The sequence below is a fragment of the Aquila chrysaetos genome, chromosome 1 (genome assembly GCF_900496995.4).
Source record: "Aquila chrysaetos chrysaetos chromosome 1, bAquChr1.4, whole genome shotgun sequence".
NCBI lineage: Eukaryota > Metazoa > Chordata > Aves > Accipitriformes > Accipitridae > Aquila > Aquila chrysaetos.
This window is the reverse complement of record NC_044004.1, coordinates 63,505,832-63,523,165: the sequence shown is the minus strand read 5'-3', so window position 1 is coordinate 63,523,165 and position 17,334 is coordinate 63,505,832.

Here is a 17,334-nt window from a genome sequence, read left to right as displayed (position 1 = left end):
CTTCAGAATTACGACCGCCTGCCCTAAGCTGCACAGGTACCCCAGCTAAGATGCTAGTATCTTTCAAAAGCCTATCTGTAAAATTATTCTCTCTCATGATAAAACATTGAGAGGAAAGACTTATTTTGCATTTTTCCATCAACCTGGACTTATCAGACAGACAGATGTTAAATTCCAGTGGATTATTTAACCTGACATCCTGCATAACACTATCTGAAGAACTTTTAGAATTTTAGAACTTTTAGAACTTTTCAGAAAGAACTTTAAAGAACAAATTATCCTTCATTAATTTTCATCATTTTTTTCAACTGAACTGAGACAGTTCATCAACAGTGAATCCTGAGCCATCCAGACTGACTGTGTTGAGTCTCCAACCAGAAACATCTGTACTCAATACTGTTTAAACTATCATCTAAGCAGAAATATATTATACACAGTATTACCCTCTAAACTTTATAATATGTAGAAGAATTCAGGAGCAGTTAAAGCTCCACAGGTCATAAAGACTTGTATTTTGCAGGAATTAGGGGTGTATAAAGATTATGTGTTAGGAGGAAAGTAATACATCATACACAAAATAACCCCCCCCCCCCAAAAGAAAATAAAAACCTGCTGTAGGGCCTGACTAAAAAGTCTTTTTATCTACCCCATTATTATCATTACATATTAGAGTGTTCTGAGTTGCAAAAGCGTACTGTAGTTCTTCTTGATTCAACCTTAATACTAGTTATAAAAGTCTGCGTCTATCTGATTACCTGAAATTTAAAAAAAAATGGCACAGAAGACTGTTGAGAGCAACGGAGAAAATAACCAATCTTTTTCCTTGCTATCGCCTGTTAGAAAACATCTCCTCTTCAAAATAGTCACCATCTAATTTCCATGTATACTGAATTTATTTTCCTAGTAAGCCACCTGCTGAATTTGTCTCTTCTTTTAGCCTTCTGCTGCTGGGGACCTAATTCCACATTCCTGTATCTCTTTTCAGAATGATCATTCATCGAAACCAGTGGGTACTTGGGTCTGAAGTGTGGCAAGAAAAAAGGGATGGATTTTTAACAGTGTTTGGAAGTACCTGGATGTCAAATTCCTAATACATTTCAGTGGACATTTTGTGCGTTTGCAAATTTCATCCAAAGTGCATACCTGAGAGGTGTTTAAAAGGCTATGTAGACAAGAGAGTTTCTGTGATTTATATCTGAAAAATAACCTTGGTTTTTTATGACTCCAGAATAATAAGCACTTGCTCTGAATATGCAAAGAGGCAACTGCTCCTCATATGCATGCATATCCCTATTTAATGTGCTTTATCTAACACTGTAGAGACTGCAATCCAGATTGCAACTTCTTTGGAAAAAGGGACCCCTAAGTTTTTTGCACTAGTCATTTACAGTTTGGAAATAAATTTATTAGAAATCCAATATAGCCTAAGGAAGCACTCATATGTAACCAGAACAGTGCATAGTACCGAAAAATAAACTTTTCTTAGTCTGGACTCCCAGACAAAATCTGTACACTGGAACTCCCATTAAAAATCACATAATGATTCTCTGTTATAAATCAAATCAGACTGAGTTTGTAGAATCTACTTCAGCATTCATTAGGCAGTGGAAATCCCCAACCAATTGCGTTTTAGATGCTGGCCAGCCCTAGAGGCGTTAGCAGGAGAAAAAGCTAGAGATAGGTTCAGAGCATCCAGGAGCATATCTGCCATAGCAAAGGCTTCCATTAGCCCAGATGCCAGCTACTGCTGCATGAAGTCCCTGCTAGTAACATCCAGCAGCTGATGGATCCTATAATGCCTGCAAATTCCATGAGTGTATGAAGCTCCTTCTTATTGTTATCAGCAGATTGTAGTGGATGCTATAGCAGTAGTATTCACCTTTGCAGACATAAGACCAGAGAGGATACACAGAAATACTGTCTAGCCAAAGCATCAGTGCACAAGCATAGGGGTTTTTTTTCTCCTCTAATAGTAGAGAGGAATACATGTGTGGAAAAAAAAAAAAATTATCATTCCTGAACAATTTTTAGCCAAAAACCAGACTGCTAGCCAATTTACTGCCTGTAAGATGTAGAAGAGGATTGGGAGACAGCCCAGTACTGTGTGTTCATGTCCCCTGTACCCAAGGCTGCTTGGGGAGGCATGACATCAGCTAGAAGCTTGCAGCTACTGATACAAAGCAAGATGGGTATATTAACTCCTTGGACTGTCTATAAAAATGGAAATTTATCAGAAGGCATTTTGTAAACACACCACGGCCCATGAATTATTTAGCAGTTGGCTAACCCTGCTCAGCAGCACAACTCTGGCAACAGTCAATGCAAGCAGAAAATCTTACTTGGCACTTGACAGAACTATTGCAATATCATAAACAAATCAGGTACATTCTAGCGGCCTGGCATTTGCTTGCTGCACTCTACAGTGGCTTTATATTTAGGACAATCTCACAGTTAACATTAAACTATTGCTGTCACAGAGTTGCTTTGAGAAATGATCCAGTTTGGATGCTGTCAAGTCCCATCTTTGTAGGTTTGTGGGGTTTTTTTGCCTTTCATTGCTGTTTCTATATTCCTTAAGTGGCATGAGTAGGTAGATAAGCACAGCATTCTCAAGAAAGAAGTGAAAAAGGCAATGTCATTATAAACAGGACTAATTTTTCCAAGGTACTTAGTCCTCAGATGCCACAGTCATATAGCCAAATGGGAAGCTGTCAGAGCATTGCTGGAAGTGCTCAGCAGCTTGTAGGACGAAGCTCTGCACTCTGTTACAAAAGGAAGAACATAATATAATAATAATTAAAAAAGAGCATAATAATAAAAAAGGAAGCAGTGGATATCCAAGTGAGGTATATTTATATATGCAGAACAATACACCTCTCAAAATCCCATGGGTCAGCAGCTGCCTGCCTGGATACAGCAATGACATGGACTAGATCTTGAATCCCTGTGTTACTGCATCTGCTATTTGATAACTAAGAAGACAAGTAGAGGGAGTAAAGGAGCTTACCCTTTGCTTCTTTGCCACAATAAATCCTACTTTCTTTTAGAGGGGGCAGGACAGGTATGTCTCTCAGTTCTAATACATCAGCTTTCACCTTCTCAAAAAGTATTTTTACATCCCTGTAAATGGCACCATCCAAGGCTATTTCCACAATGGATGTGAAGGCCGGCCCTACAGTCAAATCCAGGCCACCTTGCTGCAAGTACACCAGGAAAACTCCAGTATCCCCCAACCTGTGCTGAGCTGCTCTGTGTCCATACAAGCAGAGAGCTTTCACTGATCTCCAAGTATAAGCAACTCACATCTTACGCTGTAACAGAGCAGCCCCCAGTCCACTTTGTGAAACATCAGCTGTCAGTTTAAATGGTTTGTTTTGATCAAAGTAATGTAAAATAGCAGCTTTCGTTAATGGATTCTTCACCTTCCCTGCTGTTCCAGTGATTAGACATTGAGCTCTCAGGGTATTATTAGAACCCACTTTTCTTTCAAATCTTTAGTCAGTTAATTTGGGGGTTGTGATTTTTTTAAAAGAGACTGAGTCCAGCTTTTTCAAAAGCAAAGAGACAAAGAATTATTTCCACATTCATGAAACATCAGTAAGAAGAGGCAATGTTAGAAACTCAACAGAGTTTCTTTCCTACAACCCTGTTTGGATGAAAATACTTGGAAAACACACTGAAGATATGAATGCATTGACGAAAGATCCTTTCATTTTTATGAAAGATGCCCCATCACTTAAAACACTGTCGTAGCAAGCATTGATATGGGAAAAGCAAGAGCTAGCTATGTTTTGATTTCAGTTCCATTCATTTCCACAGGCTGTATCTTCCCAGGAGATACACAGAAAAAAATATACACAGAAGGAAAAGTGGAAGGACTGAAAAAGCTATTCACGTGTGCTTGCTATCCATTCATGGAAAGGCACGTGTGGAAAATCAGCCTCTGCTTCCTCCTCTTCCACAAGGAAAAAGACATCCTTCCTGCCACTGCCATGTGATTATGAAGTGGAAATGGTTCCTAACCTTGCCAAGTATCAAACACATCAGACAGTAAACAAAAAGACACATGCTATAAGAGAGGTTGAGAGGCGGGAGTACCTCACTGCATATCCATGATGCCCTCCAGTAACTGGGATATGCACTAACTAGTATGAACTGGCACTGACATATAAAAAACACTCTGAAATATCTTGATTTGTGATGATCCAGCCAGGAAGGAAATATGTCACTATGATTCACTGACTGTGAGACACTGTTCACAGATGCTTCTACCTTAAAGTGCTATATAATTTGGTGCCTTCTTTGGGTTAATAATCTGTGAGGATCTTCTATATTTTTTCCTGTGGGTGCTTGTTCTGACCACTAAGAAAATGTTCAGGGCTATGAATTTAAGTAGAACAGGGTCCCACAGGGCCTTGAGAATCACATATGATTTTCCAGCTAACTTCATTCCTAAATAGTTGGTCAAGCTTTCAGGTATGTGTCTAGAAGTCCCTAAATGCATCATTAAGTTCTCCATTCAAAGCAGCTTGATTTAGGACATTTAAGATTTTGGTTGATTTAATGTGATAAAACAGATGGTTTAGGGCTTCCATATATTCAGATGTCTGGCTTCAGCTTCAAATTATTTCTCCAGAAGGAATTCCCTGCTCTTCATATGAATATAGTGAGCATGGAAAAGCTCTTCTGGCTCACCAGTTTGTGGGTGAAAAGTACCATCATCTAATAGGCCAGGTTGGATGGGTGCTATGTAGGTATCTGGGGTTTTGTTTTCCTGTAGATTTATCAAATAAAGTATCACTTTATCAAAACTGTAGGTGAACCTTCATATTCTTACTTATGAGCTGGAAAGTAATCCTTTTACCTGTTGAGCACAGTGAAGTTATTTTTTCCAATGTCTAAATGATTCAGTTTTCATGGCCTGTTTTAATTGTCATGCGCAAAGCAACACTAACACTCACCTGTGTCAATACACACTCCCTGTGAAGATCTTTTATGGGTAAGCATCTTGGAAATGTTTCCTGCTCTCTTTTACAACAAATATAAATCTTTCTTCTATTCAAATACATTCTGAACAAAATTGAAATAAGCTCTTAAATAAGCTCTTTAAAAATTACCTCCCTTTTTTTTGCCTTTACAGCCATCTGCTCATTATGTAGTTTGTTTTCTATTGTACATTTCAGGCTTTATTTTAATGTTTCTTACTAGTAAAAGAGTAATCCTGGCTCCCTGTTCTTCACCAGTTACCTTCTCTTCCACCTTTGAAGCTTCATCAATGCCATTAAGCAACAAGACTGACTATGTATTTAAAGTGCAGAGATAATCTAATTAAATATTCCAATTTTTCGAATTATTTCTGTGGTACTGTTTGAGATCTACAGATTTTGATAAAACAGTCAGAGTGGAGCATAAATTCTTGAGTTTTAAAACCTGTTCTGCTGAGTCAACACATATGTTTCCCCTGGAAGTCATCAACTGTGAGGGAGAGATGCTACTCTAAAGTGTTTTTAGTGTATTATCACTCCACACTGGATTCTTTATTAGGGCACATCAGTTTAACTTCAATGACCTATATCAGTTTACACCTGAAGAGGATCTTGCCTAGTGAAATCAAACACAGTATTTCTCATTGGCTTCCTATAAGCTCTAGACAGGCACAAAATGCAGAGTGATTTCATCTCCCCAGTTTTTTATTCAACTCCCCAATTTTTTATTCATCTTATGGGTCAAGGATAGTGCTCGCTTCTTTGTTCCCCTGTTAGAAAGGGCAGCTCTTTCCAGAGGTCAGATGCTGCCTCTTTTCGGATACATATGTGTGGCTGAGAGGAAGGGGGCTGTGCTCAATCTGTGCTCCTTTCTCTTTGCAGTACCACTCTCCTGGGAAGCACACTGCTGTCCCTCAGCCTTACCAAAGCACGGTGAATGGCAATGTACAAACTTTCAGCAGATGACAGATACACTGTAAGTGGAAAGGAGCTATATTTAAACAACCCTTCCCTTGAAATAAAATCCAGTGTGAGAGTAAGCAATAAAAGCAAAACAAACAAACCCCCCCCAGACCATTGGACCCCATTTTCCTTTTACTATTTTCCTCTCCTTTCTCTCAGGTCCTTTGTGCAGCACTTTGAAGTGATAAAATACCTTCATAAAATGTCCCTCATCTCAGTCTTCCTGCAGTCTTACCAACCACATGCTCTACTATCAGCTGCTCTCATAGTTCAATGACTAGAGTTTGTAATATGGTCCCTGCAATGTACATTTCCTGAGCTGCCTCACAGCTCTTCCCATACCTTAGAAAAAACCCAAGCCCAAATGAAGAGACTGCAAAAAGAAGCCTCAGCCCTGGAGCCATAGAAGGAGACACAGTATTCAGATATTCTTTTGTACAAATACAGGTGAGAAGGTGCCTAAGAGAGCTAAGTGTTTAAGACCCCAAGATTAAGGAGGACTGGAAGGTGGCAGAAGAGAGAACATTCAGAAAGCAGTAGGTCAAAAGGTCAGCTCTTAAACTGAAATTGCAGCTTGCAAATAGGTAACAAAGGTTTTGTGGTTTAGATACTCTCAGCACTTACTTACCAAAATCTTTGAGACCCATGATGTCTTCTGAGGTTCACTCATCTTGTAGACACAAGGTGTAATCTTTGAGTGACAGGTCTGCAAATAACTAACCTTCTCAAACTGTCAGTACTTCTAGCAGAATTTGCTGAGGAGGAATTGTAAGATAAATACTGTTGTGACACTCAGCACTGCAATGGGTTTTGAAAAATCATTGTGTTTTATCATGTTTTCCAGATACAGAAGCACAGAGAGACCACATGAAAATTTAGTCAACTTTTCCTTCAAATGTGGACAAACATTCCAGATCTATAACTGCAAGTGTACCATGGTATTCAAAATAGAGACAAAGTAGTGATGATGACATTGTTCATCTAACCAAAATGTCTACTGCTGCATTCAGTCAACTACAAATATACATTTAGAATGACCTAAAGAAACAGGTCATTCTCTTTCTTATCCACAGAGGATGTATTTGCCTTCCACTTTCATTACCTGGTTATTCATATCTACTTCCAGTATTTAACAATGTTGGCATCAGGGACTTTCACACACTCTTCCTCCAAGACAGGTGGGGTTGGCATGCAGCTGTAGCCTGCAGTGGTGCACTCCTTGCATCAACCATGATGGTCTTTATGAACCAGCATGCTTCTTAATCTTGCAGGGTGGTACAGAAGACGTGTCACTTCACAGCTTCAAGATTAAGCAGCTGGGAGTTGAGTCCTCCTGCTAGGGAAGGGGTGGTGGTGGAAGAAATAGTGAAGAGCCCTAGAAAGGCAGGCTAAATGCAACTGCTGCCACTATTGTAGGAAAGCAGAAGAACAGGTGGCTGTGACTGCCTTGGGGAAGAACTGATGATCATTCTAGCTATATAGCTGCAAAGTCATCCAGCTCACCTCTCTCCTCATGAGTAGCAGCAAGCTGGCCCAAACAAAAAAGTGGGTTCCTAGCTATTATATCACTTACAGCATCTTGGTGCCCTAGTTAGATATCTTCTGACTCATGTAGAGAGTAAGCCCCATGTGAATACACCGATATATGTTCCTGTAACACTGGTACCTTCTGATGTTGCTCCCTAAAGTATTTATCCAAGCCAAGGCTTCCACCAAAAGATGTGTATGTGGATGAAAAACAAGTAAATCCCTGGATTCAAAATACATTTGTAAAAAGTCTTTTCCTTCCCATTCTCATCAAGACAGAGCCAGATCTTCAGCTGGCCTAAATCAATGTAGGCCACAGATAGGAAGACTTCCATGTCAGTTGGGCTATTTTGATCTTAAACAACAAGGAACCTTATCAGGAGCAAATTTAAGTGCACAGACAACAGAATTTTGCTTAAGGCACAACCACTGATTGTACAGACATGAGACACAGCAGAGAGTACTACCGGGTACAGCTCTGTAATGGAGCAGGGGGAAGAACACCTCTTACAGTAGTCCTAAAAACATGTAGCCCTTTCTTCACCAATCATTTCTATAGGCCCTGCCCCTTCTCACAAATGTTAAGACTATCCAGATGTGTTTTAAAAGGGGGGTTAGTTTTCTGTCTTCAGAGAAAAGGAAAATTTCCCATTCATCTATTGGTGTATAAATACGTGGTTTATTTGTGGCTGAACCTTCCTGAATATTGCAAATAATTTGAAGGAAAATCATGCTAAATGCTTAGGGCTAAGTGAAATGAATGCTTTTTATTTTTACATGTCCCAGGCTAGAATGCCTGCTTTACTGTCCAGCTTTGTGTTTGGCTATTTGTTGAATAGATGGCTTCAAAAAATTTTTCCACTCCCCAGCCACGTATGTAAATTCCACTAAAAATGATCTTCACATAAAAGCTATTATTAAATTAGGTAATATTTTACTATTGCATATAAAGTAGAATCAAGTTTCCTATCCCAGGGCACATCACAGATTGCACAGGGACCCAAATCTCAGTGTCTGCGTACTGCCACAATATGTCTTACCATGAACAAGACAGGCTGTATTCCGATACAAGATACTTCAGCGTAAACAGTGTGACAGATGGGTGATATATTTGAACTGGTGCAAATTACACTATTTCCTTTATATGTTAGAAATCAGTTTCCATCTGGGAAATTTTTGGTTGAAAAAATCCACAAGCTGAATGCGTAGTATTTAGTATCAGTACAGTGTACAGATCTCCTACCCACATAAATAGTGCAATATGTAACCCAATAGGATTGTTTGGATACCAGAGGAAGCCTAGCAGCCAAAGACGGAGGGTAGAAGCCTTTTCCAATAACTGTAAAAATGCTCACATTTCAGGAATGCCATCCTACTGACTTGTACAGGAAAGGAGAGAAATACAAGTGGAGAAGCTTTGAACACTCAAGAGCTTCTGGGAAACACAAACTGATTCTGTTCTGCCTATCAAAATAATTTGTTGATAAAGCATATAATTCGATGAGAATAAATGCACATGCACCTGTGTGCTGCTTTAAAAGACATTGCTCTTGAGTGTTTTATTCTAAGCACTAAATACAAATATATTGATCCCATATAGCACAAAGAGGTTACTGCTGGGGATAAAGGAAAGGGTGGAGTGTGTGAAAGGGAAGCCTACTGGGGAGTACAAGTGAGGGCTCAGGCGCCACTTCCCCTCAGTCTCTGGGAGACCGGACCAAGGAAAAAACACTTTCCTAGCCAAACACACTGAGGCCAGCAAGCTAACCTCTGAGCTGGAGGAGCCAATCTCATTATAAAGGTTCAGCAGAAGCTGAGGTATGTGTTACTCATAATTCCGAACACCAAGCTGTGGAAGAGATGTCTGATGGTAGTTTTCTGATAAATACAAAAAATTCAAAACCAGCAGGAATTCATAGGGGCATAAGAACTGCTGAAACATTGTCATGCCAGATGGGTTATCATTTCAATATTCCCAGTGCTATTATTTATAAGATAAACACCTATGTGAATAACTGAGTCATATGTTTGCATTAGGAGACCAGAGGAATATTTTTAGAATGTGATCTCTCTTTTAGGCTAACAGAAAACATATTTTATTATTTCAGCTTCTCAATCTCAAAGAATTCTTTGGAAAAAACAGCAGGTTTTCAAAGACCTTATTCAATCATATTTTTTTAATTAAATCCCCTCATCCTAGAAGGAGGAAAAGCACTCTTAAAATGAAAACTAAATAAAGAATGCAACAGACTGTACACAGGGTCAAACTGAGACGAGATCATGAGACAAGGAAAGAATAAAATTCTCCTTCCTCATACAAATACATCCAAAACCAGCTGTTTTGAAGTCAAATGAAATGATCTCATCAACTTCATTAAGTTTTGGACTAGATCCTAGTGTTATATGTGTGCATGTTAGTGAGCGCATGCTATGCTGGGTATTCAAGCAGCAAAGGGGAAAACCCTTCTTGTAACATGTTTATCATCTGAGCCCAGTTATAATCTTATACAGTAAAAGCACTGGAGGAAAATTCTTCAAAGACTTCTTGGAGGTTGTTATATTACACTGCTGAGTAGAGAACAGGACCTTTCTCAGGTATACCCTAGCAAAAAACTGCATCATACCATTATTTATTCTGGCTGTATTTCAGTTCTTGAATATACTTTCATTGTGCTGCCAATCAATACGTATGTCAAACGTGGAGAAACAAAACTGTACTAATTGTTAACAGTAATTAACAAATCTAACAGTCCCTAGCTTGTGGGCCAACTGGGCCGGCAAAACTTGCCTTGCATACAGCACAGGACGGGATCAAGAGACAGTGTAGATTTAATGCGTTTCATCTTCTGAAAATGGTTTCAGCTCACTACAAAAGGCCATTGCAAAAATACTGATACTTTTAAGATAATAATGATAACAAAGAAATAAAAATAAATTTTTAAACCATGTTATTTGTATCCACGTGGGAAAAAATTCTTTGCATTTTTTTATAAGTAGACTGTGACCCATGGTTACATAGCTCCAAGATCTGTCTCCACATGAACATGGCAATAAGTCAACAATAAGTGGCAAGTGACACACTGGAGGCACATCTGTGTTTTGATATATTATCTATAACCATCTTACACTTGCTGTTTTTTACTCTTGACTTCTCCCTATAAAGTCATCTCAGAAGTATCCCCAAGACATAAAAAGATAAAAAAATTAAAACATTTTGATTTCTTAAGAGTTTGAGGATTTGGGGGAATATTTAAAAAATCTTCATTTAGAAATCTCCATCAGAGGTGCTGGCATAGTTACATATAACACATAGCACAAGGTAGCTTTTTACATTCCTCCTTACACCTCAGTTCAGGAGTTAGACCATCATCAGGACTTTTCTATTTCTTCAATTAATTTATAAATAAAATCAACACTTGTTAAGGAAAGCTAGGCATTATCTTGCTCTTGCATGAACGTGTTATTAAGCTTAAATTTGTTACTCTGATGTTTAAACTGGTGCAAGTAGGGAACTTACTGTTCACTTATTCACTGTTAAGGCTCATCAAAGCTATATGTTGCCACAATTTTCTTTGACTGAATACTTCATTGCCTCTGGTATGGGATTTATACCTTTGAAAATGACAGGTCTATATAACTATACTCAATAAGAAATACAGAAGGTACTCCTTGTACAAAGCCTCAACTTTAAAGCAGATATTTTCCCCAAAACAAGAGAGAAAACATATATACAACTCGTAGAAAGGAACTAAATTATTTCATACTGGTTTAATTGGCTTGCAGAGTCAAAAAAGGTATGTATTTTCTTACAGCCTAAATTTGCTAGAAGTACTTTTTTTACTGTGGCTCACTCTTGGCTATTTAATTGACAAATATTACAGTTTTATAAACAGTGAGCTGATAAAACATGCACTTCATGTATTAAACATCCAGAATTCTACCTGATCAGGGCCGGGGCGGGGCAGGGGGGAGGGTGTGGTCCTGATATTGCTAGCTTGAACAGATGGATTATATTAAGATTAAAAAAAAGAAATAATAATGAAACAATTTCTCAGACTTGCTCATTTGATAAGAAGTTCATTGGTGGAGGGCTTTAAGTGAGAGTAAACCTTTTCAATCTTCATGCGGCTACTTATTTTTTTTCTTTTAACTGATATATTTAATGGAAGTCCTATCTTCCCTTGTTTCTTCACTTCTCCTCCCCCAATATATACTAGGATCTTTTCTACCAAGGAAATATTGTAGAGACTACAATTTCCCTCCTTGGAAAAGCGGGGCATGCTGCAGAAGAAACTCAGCACAATATTAATTCCAGTGGGACTTTCATTCCCTCAGTACCTCAAGACAAATATTTCTGATCATGGTTCGAAGGCATACTCTTAAAAATACGGGACTAGAAATTATATGCAAATATGTATAGGATTCAGTTACTAACTTCTGTTAGGAAATCCATTCTTTATGTTTCACATATGTCACGCAAACTGCCAAGAGTGAAGAATGTGGTCTTTAAATACATTTTCACCAAAATTTGTATTAAAGATACAGAGAGATTGAACAAATGTCTTTACCCCTTGCATATTCACTAAAAAAATAGACTGCAATCAAACGAAGCAGTTCATGATTATTTTCATTCTCCTCTGTTGCATTTGCATATCAATTCACAATTTTATTTATGATAGATACCTTTTTTTTTCCCTCACAGCAGGCAATGGTACTGAAATAGTGTCCTGATCCAATGTTGGGGAAGGTTTTGATATGATCCCAAGAGAGAGATTAAGACACAAATGAGGTCAAATGCCGTATATGCGAAAGAGCTTTTATTATCAAAGGTATCAAAAGTAGAAAATAGTAGCGATAGGATAGAACGGAAGAAAAGGTAGAAATCAAGCAAGCAGTCAAGATAGAGTTGCAAGGATAGTCACAATCATGGATCCAGTGGCATCCCGTTGGTCCTCAGTCTTCAATTCTTTGGTGGTGGGTGCACACCACGGCTTGTCTCCATGGTTTTTTATAGGGCATAGTTCGATGATGCATGCACATACGTACTGTTCATGCACTGTTCACGCGCCGCAGGTTTCATCTATCCCAGGACCTTCCCCATGATCAACACCAGAAACCAGTATCTTATCTCAAAGACTACAGTTTCCATGAGAATGGTAGCCTCCACATTCCTGTATGCTTCGTTGGCTCCAGCCCGTTTCCTGCCCTGGATGCCTCAGTGACCTGGTAATCATCCTTATGGACAGAGGAGTGTCCTGCTTAGACAGGCCATCTCAGAGACAAAGGGCTCGAGATAAGCAGTTCACAGCTTCTTGAGATGAATGGCTTGAGATGAGAGTCCAGTCTCTCACACCTAACAATCTTTGAGACAAACAGCTCGAGATAACAATTTAGTCTCTCACAAATAGACAAGTAGAAGAGCTAAAACGTTGGGCTGCACTGTGTTCAATGAAACATGGGAAATATGTGCTCAATGCTTTTTAAACAAAATGGAACAATATCTTGCTGCTCTATCACAATGGCAGTAGCTTCCATGGCAAAGTGAAAAGTAAACTTTGACACTGGGAGTATCATCAAAGAAGTGTTCTCAGAGTCTGGAATGAGGGCATAGTCAAACACCTTTAATTCTGTCAATGGGATCAAGAAAAGACACTTATAAAGAACACCTAGCATATGAAGTAGCATCTTTACAAACAGAATTTTTCATGCTACAAGGTTACATACTGATATAGCAGTCTTCCAGAAAACAGTAAAAGCGATTAGGATATTAGTCTTACTCAGAAGAGCTCAGATCTTTTCTCCCTGGAGAAGAGAAAGCTCAGTAGGGACCTCATCAGTCACTGGAACAACCTCCCCAGAGATGTGGTAGAGTCCCAATCACTGGAGGTTTTCAAGATGTGATTGGACAGGGTTCTAGATAATCTCATCTAGGCTCCCTTTCCCACAAAAGGTTGGACCAGATGATTTTTCAAGGTACCTTCCAACCTGGGCTGTTCTATGACTCTATGAATTTCACATGCCATCAGATTTCTATCTCCAAGTTAGTCCACAGCAACCTAAGTTTTCTGACCTGCCCACAGCTACTTTATACATAAGTAGTAATACTTGACTAATTCTTCAGCTAGAGGTTAAACTTCTGCTTTTGTAATATTCATGTTAATTGATTTAGCAAAAAAAAGAAGATATAGAAGAAATTTTCCTCTCATTAAGTAATAATTCCATTAAAAATTACTGCAGAATTTGAATGGAGTACAGAAATATGCTACAGGCAAACTAGTTAGCTTTTCAGGGGATGCTGACTGAAGTCACAGGAAGATACATTCTCCTTACTAAAGAAAGAAAGATTTTGTTAAAGACGATAAAGTTGACATGGCATTCTTTACACTATTGGCATGAAGGTAACCAGCACTACAGCCCAGTGTCCTGCCACCAGAAAAAGTAGCCAACGCAGATGAGTCCTGAATACAATTAATGCCTTTTAGATTATATTTATCTGATACTTGATCTTTGTGGACTTTTTATTTTCAGGACAATCATATGCAATACTTGTTTGTCAAAGAATATACATCTTCTTTAAGCTATTAGTATTACAGTTCATAAATGCTGGGTTTCAGTGCTAATTAAATCCCCAATGTAATTTTTAAGTAGTGATGTAAAAGATACAGAGGTCATGGAACAATTGGCTACCATTCCTACTGTCTACAGTCCTTTGACTACATGTTTAAGATAGCCTTTATACTGTAGTTGAGCAAAGAAGGCTAGCATTTGAGAGAAATTCATTGATGTGATATTTGAGAATTTCATTGTTAGAATTTCATATAATCATGGAATATCTCAAGTTGGAAGGGACCCCTAAGGATGATCAGGTCCAACTCCCTGCTCCTCGCAGAACTACCTAAAACTAAATCATATGACTAAGAGCATCATCCAGACACTCCTTCAACTCTGACAGGCTTGGTGCCATGATCACTTCTCTGGGGAGCTTGTTCCAGTGATCAACCACCCTTTCAGTGAAGAACCTTTTCCTAATATCCAATCTGAACTTCCCCTGACACAGCTTCATTCCATTTCCTCGTGTCCTATCGCTGGTCACCAGAGAGAGATCAGCACCTCCCCCTCTGCCACCCCCCTTGAGGAAGTTGTAGACTGTGATGAGGTCACCCCTCAGCCTTCTCTTCTCCAAAAGAACAAACTAAGTGACCTCAGACAGTCCTCATGAGTCTTGCCCTCGAGACCTTGCACCATCTTAGTCACCTTCCTCTGGACACACTCTAATAGTTTGACGTCTTTCTTAAATTGAGGCACCCAAACCTGCACATAGTACCCAAGGTGGGGCTGCACCAGTGCAGTGTAGAGTGGGACAATCACCTCCCCCGGCTGGCTAGCTATGCTGTGCTTGATGCACCCCAGCACACAGTTGGCCGTTTTTGCTGCCAGGGCACACTGTTGACTCATATGCCATCAACCCAAAACCCCAGATTTCTTTCCATGGGGCTGCTCTCCAGCCTCTCATCCCCCAGTTTGTACATATACCAGGATTACCCCATCCCAGGTGCAGAATCCGGCACTTGCTCTTGTTAAATTGCGTACGGTTGGTGATTGCCCAGCTCTCCAGTCTATCCAGATCTCTCTGCGATGCTTCTCTACCCTCAAGGGTGTCCACAGCTCCTCTTAGTTTAGTATCATCAGCAAACTTACTTAATATACATTCAATTCCTGTGTCCAGATAATTTATAAGAACATTAAAGAGCACTGGCCCTAAAATTGAGCCCTGGGGAATCCCACCAGTAACTGGCTGCCAACATGATGTAACCCCATTTACTAGAACCCTTTGAGCCTGATGCATCAGTTAATTGCTCACTCAATGTATTATGGACTTGTCTAGCTGTGTGCTGAACAGTTTATCCAGAAGGGTACTGTGAGAGACAGTATCAACAGCTTTGCTAAAATCCAAAACCACAACATCTATTGGCTTCCCTTAGTCAACTAGATGGGTGACCTTTTCATAAAAGCAAACTAAATTGGTTAAGCAAGACTTTCCCCTCATGAACCCGTGCTGGCTGTGAGCAATGACTGCGTTGTCTCTCAAGTGTTTTTCAGTAACTCCCAGAATAACCTTCTCCTTAATTTTACCGGGCATTGAAGTGAGACTGACAGGCCTGTAACTACCATAGTCTTCCTTCTTACCCTTCCTGAAAACTGGGACATTTGCCAGCTTCCAGTTGACTGGGACCTCTCCAGACTCCCAAGACCATTAAAAAATAATGGAGAGAGGTCCCGTGATGACATCGGCCAGCTCTTTCAGTACCCTGGGATGAATCCCATTGGGCCCCATAGATTTATGTGCATCCGGATGGAGCAGCCAGTCTCTAACAAGGTCAAAATTGTCTGGCAGTTTATCATCCCTCCAGTCACAGTCTTCCAACACAGGGCTCCAGGGGTCTCAGGGGCCACCATCGGTGTTGAAGACAGAGGCAAAGAAGGCATTAAACTTCTCTGCTTTTTCTATGTCCCTATTTGTGAGGTGACTGACTGTGTCAAGCAATGGACCAACGTTATCTCTGATTCTCCTTTTACTATAGTATACTGCTTTGGAAGCCTCATTGGGTAAGGACTACTCATCATTTTCACACAAAACCCATGGATGACATTTGAGAAGCCCAACACCTCTCTCATATTGCATGCTACATGAGATCTCAGCGTTCAGGACAACATAATTTACAGGAAAAAAAGGCTAGAGCCTCAGCTCCATTGAGGTCAATGGCAAAACTCCAGTTGATTTCCAAGGGCCAGATTTTCAACCTTGGAGTTTAAAAAGGCCATAAAAGAGAGAATTATAGAGATGGATTAAGACAAGAAAGGATTAAGACATGGCTACAGTTTTCACAAAAGCAGAGTAAAGCCAAGGAAAAATCCTAGCAATATTCTCAGTCATAAACAGATTTATAGATAAAGAGGGAAAAGAAAGTTCACGGCTGGGCTGGTGGTAAGATTGCCAAGACCTCTGTTGGGAAGAGAGCTAAGAGCTTCAGATGCTTGCTAAAAATGAGCACCACTGCTACTACGTACGTTTCAGAAGCACAATGTGTAAGTGATTTTGAGGAAAAAAGTTTATTCTACTCATACTCTAGCCCTGAGATAAGGCATACATTGTCTGACTCAATTTATTTTTCTCACTTCAATATTTTCCAGCAGTTTCCAGAATGTTTCACACTGCCATCTCTAGTGATTTAGTACAAAGAACTAATTTTGTCTCTGGTCTACCATCTGCAAATAATTATTTTAGAATATATATTCTGATCCAATTAGAAATATTTCCAAGTATTCAGAGAGACATCTTACTGATGTATTTATTACATTTTAAAGTAGTATTTATTACATTTTAAAAAAATAAAAAAATTTCAGACTGCTTTATTTGGAACAGTGTCCACAGAAAAACTGCTTAGAATTTCTCCCAACAGAATAATTTTCTTTTAGAAAAGGCTGATTTAATCAAATCAGCATGCTCTACAAGAAATGCTTCATATTGATAAGGTAAAATGATTTAACTTCATTTTTTGCCTTTTTGATGCAGTTTGTTCATTTGGCCTGTTATAGTATATTATATTATAATGTCAGCAAAACCTTGCACTCAAAATTCATTCCTACTTTGCTGGTAATTCCTTAGAGGAAACAATGTTGAAACTAAAAAACACACACAGCTCAAAAACCCAACCACACTTTTATTCACCCATGTTTTTCACTAGTAAATCTGAAAATCCAGACGCTTCATCTTTATTGATGCAGAACCTATTACTCGTGCTAAAACATATGACTTCAAAATATTACAAATTTCACAAAATACTCATTCTAACTTTTC